The sequence below is a fragment of the Pteropus vampyrus genome, unplaced genomic scaffold (genome assembly GCF_000151845.1).
Source record: "Pteropus vampyrus isolate Shadow unplaced genomic scaffold, Pvam_2.0 Scaffold2, whole genome shotgun sequence".
In the NCBI taxonomy this organism is placed as follows: Eukaryota; Metazoa; Chordata; class Mammalia; order Chiroptera; family Pteropodidae; genus Pteropus; species Pteropus vampyrus.
The window spans coordinates 375,362-387,267 of NW_011888783.1; the positions used below are offsets into that span (position 1 = coordinate 375,362).

The 11,906-nt window shown below is 32.3% G+C and overlaps 1 pseudogene; it reads right to left on the reverse strand.

The window, feature by feature from the left end:
* Nucleotides 1–221: 221 nt before the first annotated feature.
* LOC111739525 lies at nucleotides 222–340 on the reverse strand (annotated as a pseudogene).
* Nucleotides 341–11,906: the final 11,566 nt, after the last annotated feature.

The window sequence follows — 11,906 nt, forward strand, 5'->3', positions numbered from 1 at the left end:
ATAGATTTTATTATATAACTATTTAATCAGACTGGGCAACAAAATGTCTTATTACGTGTTTGGTGCTTACTTTTGTGAAATGTGAGTTGTTGAGGAGTGAAGATAGTATGAGAATGGGTCTGATGAAATTTGAAATCCTGAATAGTTATGAATTTGTTCTCAAGAGTAAGCAGTCAGTTAAAGAAACTCATTTGCATTACTTTATTTCATTTTTTTTAAAAAGCCTATAGCACCTGGTCTTCCTAGGTGGTCTCCCATTCAAGTACTAACCAGACTCGACATTGCTTAGCTTCTGAAATCAGACGAGATCGAGTATGTTCAGAGTGGCATGGCCATAGATCATGTTTGCATTACTTTAATTTTGCTCTGTCCAGAACTTTTTAATCTGGACCTGTAAGAAGCTTGAGTTACACTGTTAAAGCAAAAGTAAGCTCCAAGCTGATCATCACTCTGATAGCAAGCTCAGGATCTCAAACTCAACTAACAAATATATTTTAAAACACTATGAAAAAAGCTTATTTTAAAAACAACAAACAGCTTATGCCATACATTATTTTTAGGGTTAGGGTTAGGTTGAGTATAACATAAACAACTGATAAAACCAGAATGCTAGCCAAAGCTAGAGTAGAATATTTGGGCATCTTAATCATCCAGTCCTCAGTGATACCTCTTTTCCCACTCTGCAAATGCCTTTGAGATTTATGAGATAGAAGATATGAAAAATTTATTACTTATTAGTTTTGAGAATTCATAGAAAACAGATAAGCATAATTTGTCACAGATGTAGTTATATTTATATTCAACAAAAAGAAAGAATCCAATGAAGCATAGAGAACTTTATTCTTTATTAACATAGTTAGGGTAAAAGACAAATGACTTTTTTTCTGTGTCAGAGGAACAATAGAGAAACTGTTAAATATAAGTTGAATTTACATTGAAAATACTATTTCTTTTTCATTCTTATACATCTATGAGTAATTAATAATTTATGCTCCAGATAGTTTTAGGGTTAGTATTTGATTAAAAGATGAACATTTTGTATATTTTGATACACAAAAATATGAAAGGTGAAAATAAGGTGGATGATAATCAGTTGCTTTTATTGCTGCTGTTGAATAAACATATTTAATTCAATGTAACAAATATTTGTTGAGCTCATACTGTATGTGAGATGCTGTACTAGATGTTATTGGAGATGCAAAGATGAATAATGTGGAGGGATAGAACAAAGGAAGAACGTATAATATAAAAGTGATTATAATTGAAGCCACAATATAAGAGAAAAATAATGTACCACATACTGTAGGGCATATAGATTCCTAATCCTGATCCTTGTGGTTTCTGATTCAATAAATCTTGAGGTAGGACCCAAGAATTTGCCTTTTTAACAAATTCTCAAGTGATGCTGATATTGTTGATCCATAGGCAACATTTTGAAAACAGGTAAGAAGTCAAATTTAGTTTTCAGGGTCATAAATATCTTTACTGAGGAGGTATTATTTGAGAAGGGTGCAATGCAAATTAATGGTTAGAATTCCTTGACTTCAAGCTAGGCGTCATGATTCTGTTAATTTTCTAAAAAATATATTTGTTATAAAAATTAGATGATTTACAGAAATGAAGGAAATTTGGAAAAGCCAACCTTCAAAAGACAGAAAGCAGAATAACTTTACCTATCTGAAAGTTGGGAATTAATGAACCATGATCCCATGAAATCTTCTTAGTGATATCTGTTATCTAACAGATTTCAGTCCTGGTGTAATTCCAGGAGCAGAGCATGTCTACAGACTAGCTTAGGGAAAGCAAGGCAGAGAACAACAGCCTATCAAGAATTGGTCCTGAGGGCAAGAAGTAGTTCCTCAAAGTACAACTAGAAGGGAAAATGTATGCAAAAATAGTGGATGTCATTAAAACTAGGTCAGGTTTTAATAGGCAAACCAATGGCGGGTATACTTCCAGACATAGTGGATTGTATGTATGAAGGAGAGTGAGAACAGAATGTTTGGAAAGTATGGAGTAGTCCATTATTTTGAAGTATAAAGTACAAGTATATAAGTAATGAACAATAAGGTAAAAAAAATGTAGGTTAGTGTCTCTAGAGACAAACCTCATATGTAAATTCCCTTGCTTATTAAACCTGCCACCTAGCAATCTGGCTGGAGTGGTCTGTCTCTTTCTTCAGTCTCTCCTTGCTCTCCTTGAACCAGGGCCAGTTTCGAATTTCACCAGGGGGAACTCTCGAGGTTGCAAACCAGAAATTGGTGAGGCATTTTTTAGCAAGACAGTGATATGATCAGAAAACAACGGTGTGATTATTGCAGGGAGGAAATGGAAACTAGGAATCAATTTGGAGAATATTCTAAAATTCAGGAATCAGGTGAAAGATCATTACTTCGGGTGTTAACAACTGAAGAAAACAAAAAGGAAGTTACATACTTTTACGATGGAATTTATAGGATAGCTTGATAGTTGGGTTGAAAGACAAGGACGAATAAAACCTATTTTAGAGAAGAGCATGTAAGTTTGAATATTAATGGCTTCTAAACTACTTTTTAATCCTGTCATTTTCAAAGCTTGTGTTTGCCATGACTACCAGTGGATATCTTAGGTTAGCTCTAAAGTTTTCTCAGTTTTCTGTTGCTTTCATGGTTACTGAAATATTTATTGTCCCAACATTTAAGTACGATTTTAAATGTGCTACTATTATATAAATGATATTTCTTGTTCATTTGTTTGATTAAGTTTGTCTGATTAATTAACAAAAAAAATCTACATTTTATTGTTGGCTAAAATATTATAAGCAAAGGTAGTGCTATGCATACAACCAAATTATGTACCAATTTTAAATGTATATAGTAGTATTTTTATTAAAGTTACACTGACTATGATATTAAAATTCGAGGCTGATTGATCTATTTTGTATGATTATGGAGTAGAATTTATCTTAGGTGAATATTTTTCTGGCATGCTTTTGAACTTTTCGAAAGTACTTTCCAATATATTTAAGGATGATATATACCCTTTGATTGCGGAAGTATGTGACTGAGAACACTAAATTAACATATTTTGTTTAATGAAGAAAAAAAAGGCATCTGCTCTTAAGAATATATTTGGGGCCATAATATATATAATGTTTTTGCTAATTATTAATTCCAGAGGACAGATTTTAATGTCAGAGTAAAGGCAGATTAAGCAGATATTCCCAAAGGCCTTTTAAGGCCATCTGAGTGTCTAAAACTGAAGCATAAGGACTGTTTGTCATCCCTTTTTCGAGTACAGAAATGTAAGGGCTTGTAATATTAACTGTTTCATTAAATCACTTAACCTCATTGGACTGCTTTTGTTATCTGTGAAACAGTGATAAAAATGTCTATAATTCACAAAGTCAAAGCAAAGAAACAGAAACTTCTGAGTCATGAGATGCTATTCATTACAATCACAATTAGACAATTTTTGAGGCAAAATCCTCAGTCTACTGTGAAACAGCATTCTGCTGTGAAAGTCTATTTAAAAAAAAAATTAGCAAAATATTTTTTATTGACATTTGTGTTTTCAGGAAAAGCAAAAACAAATGAAGGAAATTCTCCCGAAATTGAGCAAGCCACTGGTGATATGGGTTTTTAGAGTAGTCAGTTAATATTTCTTAGTTGCATATCAAGGGCAAGCTTTCCAAGGAAGTGCAAAAAACTCAAGCAGCTGATACATGAGTTTAACCAAGTCTTTGATGCAGCATTTCTTTGAAGCTTTATGGGAGTTATTTCGTCTCAGTATGATTTTTTTTCTCTAATTCTAAATTGGGTTGAATTTAGTTTATGTTAGTGTTCTACCTGTTCACAGTCCAGTTGTACTAAGCAGGCTGTGGAGAAAGTTGTGGAACAGACTCTCTGGGTTCCAATCACAACTTGCTACCTACTAGTTGCTATCTCTGGACAAGGTACATTACCTCTCTCTACTTTAGTTTCCTCACTTATGTGATAGAGATTTATCTACCTCATGGCTTTGTTGTGAAAAGTAAATATGAAAATTTAGTACAGCGTTTAGTAAATAGTAAGCACTACATAAGAGTTTGCATGTGGAAATTTAGACAACCAGATATGCACATTAAAAACTAAGCATTAATTTGCTAATTTCCTGAAAGTTTTACCCTAACATAATCAATGAAAATAACCATGAGAGTACTCTAAATTCATTATCTAATTTAAATCTCAAATCAGATCTATGACATTGATATTGTATTTTTATTTCACCAATAAATGACTAAAAATTGGAGAGACACTAACTACTTGCCCACTCACTAAGTGAAATGGTGAGTTTGGGCTTCAAATGCATGTACTCTTAGAGATCTAGAAATTAAGTATTTTGCTGTGCAACTTACAAATCTAAAAAGAAAAGTACCAGGGAAAATGAAATATCAGTGAGGTTTAGCAAAAAGGTGATGGATAAAACGAGTTAGCAAATGACAGGAACAACACTTGCATGCTGTTTCTCTGAGCGTAAGGCTGCAGTCTTTACCTCTCAAATCTCTTGCTTTAAGAGTTTCCAGAGATAACAATGTCTCGAATGAGAGAGGGTTATGAAAATACATTTGCGAGCACATCATAATTAGCAAAACACTTAATTTTCATTTTCAGATGTGAAAAATCAAGCTGTCAAGTAATCCTCCTACATTTGTTGGCTGCTAATAGGTAATAAACAAGCTCATTTTTACTTCACTGAAAAATATTTTTTTCTCTAAAGAATGGATTGAATGTTACTTGAAAAATAGTTTCTATCAAATTTTATCTGTTTTGAGGTTATCATTTGAGTTTCACCATTTGGCTGCACCTTCAGATCATGAGAAGACTGAGACAGTGAAAGAGACTGCTATACTAGGAAGAATTAATGAGATACCTTTATCACCTTCAGCAAGAAACTAAATTAGACTCACACTAATGATAATTTCTATTCTAGGAAAAGTCTAAATGCCTACCTAAGTATACCTGTTACTCAGAAATATGACAGATTAAAACAATAAAATACACACATTTGCATGGCACAAAGAAGCAATTACAGAGAATCATTTCAAACTCCTTTCTTTCCTTAATTTTTTTCTAATTTTTATCTAATTCTAACCACTAATTTAATTTTTATTTATTGTTTTATCTATTTTTGTTTTCATTATGAGGAATATACTTTGTTACACACAATCTGTAGGGAGTGGGAGGAAGTGGAAGAGATGGGACAAGAGAGTAAATCTGGGCAAAGAACTCTAACTGGTGATTAGGAGATTGTCCTGAGTCAATTCATTCTATAAATGGTTTTGGGGCACCAATCATGTGCCAGGTACAATGATAGGTACTAAGGACTGAAGAATAAAAATATGGTACCTGTCCTTATGGAATTCGTAATCCAGAAAATTCTTATTTTCTCAAGAATATTAATATTTCACAATTCTTATTTTCTCAAGAATATTAATTATACTTCCTTATTGTTTTATTCTGTTCTCTATTTTCCCATTTTCTCTTATTTCTCTTTGTTTTTCTTCTCTATTTGCTGAATGGCTTTCCTTTTCTACCTAATTATTTCTTTGTTGTCCACATAAATTAAAAAAATTTTTGTGTGTGTATGGCAGAGTTTATCTGCAGCTGGGTTTTACTGTATTATTATGTGATGAAGCATTCTGTCGTAGAAATAGTAAGCTCTTGGCATTTTTTTTTTTTTCTCGCAAAGAAGAATCTTGTGATCTCTAGTCTGAGGGTTAAAAAAGATTGTTATGCATATTTGACTGACAATATTTTGAGACCATGATCTTGGAGTCTATTGTTTCTTATTTGTTAATATTTTATTTAGGTTTTTTCCCCCATTAATATTTATGGGAAAGATTATCCTGTATTTTTTTCTTTTTTTTCTAATGCTCTTTTCAAGTTTAAATGTTCAAGTTATTCTGAATTCATAGAACAACTTGTAATATTTGTTTTTTTTCTCCCTTTGGGATATTTTATTTAAATTGGTATTTTTCCTTCAGTTGTTGAAAAAAATTTACCACCAAAAACATCTGGATCTATAGTGATTTCATGAAAGAAATAATTATATATTTGATTCCTTTAATAGATATATGACTATTCAGATTTTCTATTTTTTTTCTTGTGTCAGTTTTGGTAGGTTTTGTTTTTAAAAAAATTGTCCAATTTACCTAGATTCTCTAATTTTTGGTATAAGTTTTTCAAATATGTTATTATGATCTTTTTACTGTTTCTTGGTTTTGTAATAATGTCTCCTTTCTCATTCCTGATATTCTTGCTCTCCTCCCCCTATCAATTTTAACTGATAGTTTATCAAATTCATTAGTTTTTTCAAAGAACCAATTTTCAGGGTTTTATTTTCCTTTTGTGTTTGTTTCTTATTTTATAAATTCTGTTTTTTTCTTCATTATTTCTCTCCACTTTCTTTCATTTTTTGAAATGTATACATATTATGTATGTTTTCATATTAGATAACCTACTCAGTTTGGGAAATTAAATAATATATTCTAAATACTGAATTCATCAAAGAAGAGATAAAAATTAATTTTCACTAAAACAATGAGAGTTACTTCTACTTCTGATTGGGTTTTTAAAAGTCTCAAGATTCTGTTGCTCTTAGCCTAAGAACTGAACATGCCAGAAAAACTATAAAAATATTTTAAAAAATTCATTAGAGAGTTGAAAACAGAAAGAAATCTAACTGAATAGAATTGCAGAAAATGGTAGGACTGTAGAGGAGAGAAAAAATCCACACTGTCCTCATTCTAAGTGGAATGATGAATGAAAAAGAATCTGTCATAGACAGGGTTAAAGGGAAACCAGACAATTTTGAAAGGATTTTTAAAGGTCACATGTAGACTGTGTGACAGATTAGAATTTTGGGGAGCGCCAGTCACAGAATAAATCTATACCCACCTTCCCAGTCTTTCCCACGAATTCTCCCAAAGACTTGGAGGTAATATGACAAAGGCTGGGAACAAAGCAGGAGAGCTGAGATATCTATTTTCAGCCATGCAGAGATACTTTGAAATCCAAAGTAGCTTTTCTCTGAAGGTGGAGGCATAGTAGGAATGGGAAATTCATCCAAGGAACTCTGGGCTCTTGGAATGAAGGCATATCAAGAGAACTGAGAGATATCTATGTGAAGTGCTCCAGAATTTCAGCTACAAAAGACTAAAATAAGAAAGAAGAAATAAAAGAAACTCCACTTGAAGGGTCAGGGTCTCCCATATTCCCAGGGCTAGAAGCAGGACTGCAGAGCAGAGAGAGATCTCCCCAAATGAAGAAAACCAGGGGTAGGCATAGAGAGCAAAGAGAAAAACAGTGACACAAAAGGTTGCACAACAAGTTGTAAAGGAGATATATACCATAAATTGGAAGCTATTGACTTAAATGTAAAGCAACAGAGATCTCTTCAATTTCAACAGTGTTCAGATGCACCCTGTCCCCACCCCACTCCCCCAAGGAAAAAAGCGCACAGAAGAGAAGATACTAGCCTGTCCTTCAAAACATTTGAAGACAGGGTTAAACTGATTCAAGTTAATAATGAGAGAGATTATCTCATAATTCTCTTTTCTTTTAATATCCTTGTCAGGTTTTGATGTCGACATGCAAAATGTGTTTTTAGTCCTTGAAATTTGTTGAGACTCCTTTATGGCCTCACGTATTGCCACATTTTATAAATGTTCCAGGAGTATCTGAAAGGAATACATATTCTGCAGTGCTATTTTAGTGTTCTATAGTCAATTTTGTTAATTATATTATTAAAATCTTCTATAGTTCTCCTGATATTTTGTTTGCTTGTTCTAGCAGTGACTGAGAGAAATGAGTTAAGGTCTCCTAACATGATTGCTCTTTCCATTTCTCCTTGTATTTTTGTCAATATATTCATATATTTTGAGATAACATTATAACGTGCATACAGATTTGGAATGGTTTTATTCCTTGTGGACTGACAACTTTATCATTATAAAATGTCCTTTTATTTTTTATCTCTAATAGAACCTCTTGTCTATTTTGTTTTACATTAATGTAAGAATATCAGGTATTTTTTGCTTAGAATTTGTATGGCATATCTTTTTCCCTACTCTTATTTTCAATCTTTTTGTATCACAATTAAGGTGTTTCTTTTGTAAGGAGCATATATTTGAGTTTACATTAGTCATTTTATTATTTATTTTGTCCATCTCATGTTGTTTTTTCCCCTTTCTTTTTAACTTCTTTTGAATTAATCTAATATTTTCTACGATTTAATTTACACTTTAGTAGGTTATAGCTTCTTTTTTTTTTTACTATTCTTTTTTTAAACTGATACAACCTGGACATGGATGAGAAATTTAGGACTCATGTAACAGTTTTTTGGGTGTTGGTTAGGCACTTCACCTTGGAATGTCATTATTGATAGTATCTTGAGGAAAAATGTCAAATTTAATATCATTTGCAATAAGATTAGACAGATATGCTTTGCATTTTAAGGCAACAAAATTTTGTGTCAATTACTTAAAAAATGGGAAGTGAAGTGAGCTAGGAAATTTTCTTAAAGCTTCATTGTATTTCAAGGATAATATTTAGATCTAAATATAATTTTTTGTTATATAAACTGTGGGTTGTTGATAAAAATGTGAGGGAGGTGTCTAAATTCTCCCATCCTCATCTCATTTCTGAATACCATCACTAGGTCATTGTTTAGAGTTAACAGCCATTTGCTTGTTGGGTTGAAGATAATAATATTTCTAATTTTTAAAAAAAGTGGGTGTTTTTTTGTGAGCTTCGAGGGAGGAAAGAAGAATTAAAATGACTTTACTGCACATTGCTTAATTGGCAGTTCCTACCACAAAAATTTAAGGCTAACCACTAATCAGTGGTGACTCATATAGGCTCTCAGGGAAAGCTAGGTGTTTTTATTTCTTGACTGTTTCCTTGATCACTACAGTGGAATTTCTTTCCAGGAATTTTATGTCTAAACTGATCAGCTTAGTTTATTTATGCAGTTGAATAATTGTATCTATTGATTTGGATCTTTGATGATGATAGTGATGATGATGATGAAAATGATGATGATGAAAATAACGATGATGAAAATGATGATGATGGTGATGATAATTCAAAAAATGCTTATTGAGCACCTGTAATGTGCCAAGCATCATTGTAGGCATGTGAGCTCTAGCAGTGACTCTAACAGACAAAAATCTCTTAATTCGTGGAAATTACATCTTAGTAAGTGTGGAGGTTTGGTAAAAATTAAAGAAACAACTAACACTTATTGAACATTTGCTATATAAAAGATACTAATTTAAATGATCTACCTGTATTAACTCATTTAACCATCACATCAATCCCATGCAGTGAATACAATCTTATGTAGAGGAACGTTGAAGTACATAAGAGTTAATTTGGTCAAGCTCATCCATTTTGTAAATAGTGGACTCAGTTCAAACTTAGGGTGGTTTCAGAGCCTCATTCTTAGCTCTATAGTATGAGCATGATAATATATAAATTGATTTTGATGATGGTTTTGAAAGGATGCCATGGATACCAGTTAGGTCTAGATATAAAACCATTCTATGGTCATTGCATGACTTAGAATTTTCTCCTTTATTGAATTGAGGAATTGATAATAATATTGAAGATCTAACTTCAATTTCTGGCATTATGAAACTATTATTTTTAGTGTAATAGATTAAAGATATTTGAATGCTTTCATGATTATTTTTTAGAACTTAAAAAATCATCCTGTGTAGTACTTTGTAATCATGAGCATATTTTGGTATATTTGCAATTACCACTTTTTAAGTAGACTTTACTTTTTAGAACAATTTCAGTATTTTATAGAAAAATTGAGAAGATAGCATGGAGAGTTCTCATATACCTTTGCACACTGGATTCTATGTTATTAATATTTTAAATTAGTATAGTACATTTGTTAAATGAACCAATATCAATACATTCTTATTAACTGAAGTCCATAGTTTATTTGGATCTTATTAGTTTTTGGCTTAACATTTTTTTCAGTTCCAAGATTCCATCAGGTTACCACATTACATTTAGTCATCATATTTCCTGAGGCACCTCTTTGCTGTGAGAATTTCTCAAACTTACCTTGTTTTCGATGGTTTTGACAGTTTTAAAGAGAATTAGTCAGGATACGTTGAAGGTTTCTCATCTATTAGAATTTATCTGATGTTTTTTCTCATGATTAGACTGAGTTATGGGTTTTGGGGAGGAAGATCACCAACGTAGAGTGCCATTTTCATCACAATATATCAGCATGACTTATCACTGTTGCTATTGACCTTGATCACCTGGTTGACGGAGTATTTGCCAGGTAACTCCACTTTAAAGTTCTTCTTCCCTCCTCCTTTCTCTACACACTTTCCATACTGTACTCTTTGGAAAGAAATTACTATGTACAGTCTACACTTAAGGAGTGAGGAGTTATGTGCTCCCTTCTTTAAAGTGGAGCATCTACATACATTATTTGAAATGCTTCTGCACAGATTTATCTTTTTTTTTTAAATTTAGTTATTTATTCCATAGTTTATATCAGTATGAACTTATGAATATTTATTTTATTATTTGGGTTATATAGCTCAATACTATATTTATTTGTTGCTAAAATTGTTCCAGCTTTGTCCATTGGGAGCTCTTTCATTGGTACCTGTATTTTTTTTCTTTTTTCTTTTGATATATTCTCATCAATGTGGTGGGTTTTTTGTTTATTTATTTGCTTTTTGAGCATCTCCTTACTTTCTGGCACTACAAGTTGCTCCACATTCATCTTATGTATTTCCTATCCTAGTCCTAGAATCAGTTATTTCTCCAAGAAGCCTTGATTTCTTTTGTTGGAGAATGGTAGTAGAAACCAAGATCTAGACACTAGGTGTGCTTGTTTCTATTGGCGTATTATTTTTTTTAGACCCTCTAAGTTGAAAGAGCAAGGAAATAAATGTGTGTATACTGCTCATGTATTATGTGTGTATATATAAATTTTTATATATGTAATATATGTGCAATATACTATACTATAAATATATATATGTAATTGTCTGTTAAGTTACATATGAATTAATATTGATGTATTCAACTCTAGTGCATTGTTACATGGATCATTCTTGCCTCCTCCACTTGTTTATCTACAAATTCTCACCCTAAGAGGGAGAAAATGGCTCTTACCATTCACCATCCATACAGATATACTCCAGGCAGCCCTGAGGTCTAGGCTTATTAGGAGAAAAATGTTATTTGGTAGAAATAAATCCTGGAAAACTGACCCAGTGAAATTAACCTTTAATTCTCTCAGATTTACAACAATCACCACAGAATGTACTGGGGTTGTTACTTGCTGAGTCAAGTCTCCAGAACAGTTGAGAGGAGCAATATTAGTATCCGAGTGCTTCTGTGGGGTCCTGAGAGCAGAGAAGCTTGCCTTTCCACCTGGGAGTGCTGCTGAGATTCTGGCTCTGGTGGCCTATATAATATAGGTAGTTATCTTTCACTTGCATTACAGTAACTCATTTTTTTTTTTACTTTGATATGTTTTTCATTCAATCACATCACTGTCAGATTATAATAACAGCTACATAGTTTGTTATGTGGCCTCAATCATAACACTTTATTTTTTAAAAACATTTTTTCATTCTCAGAGTTACTCTTTTTATACATTTTTACAGTTCAGTCATAGCTTATTTTCATCTGTAATCTTGCTTCTCTCTCTATGCATGTAGCCATGGAAACCATCACAGAAGGCCTGTGTTTTACAAATCGTGGTATAAATTATAGGCCATTACAATTGTTATGTTACTTTTCTGGTAAGAGTGCTGCATTTTCACCTATGAAAAGGGTTATGACTGCTGTTAATTCTAAGAGGATTTGTGGTAGTTTGGTGTGGGAGTAGGTCAGGAATGC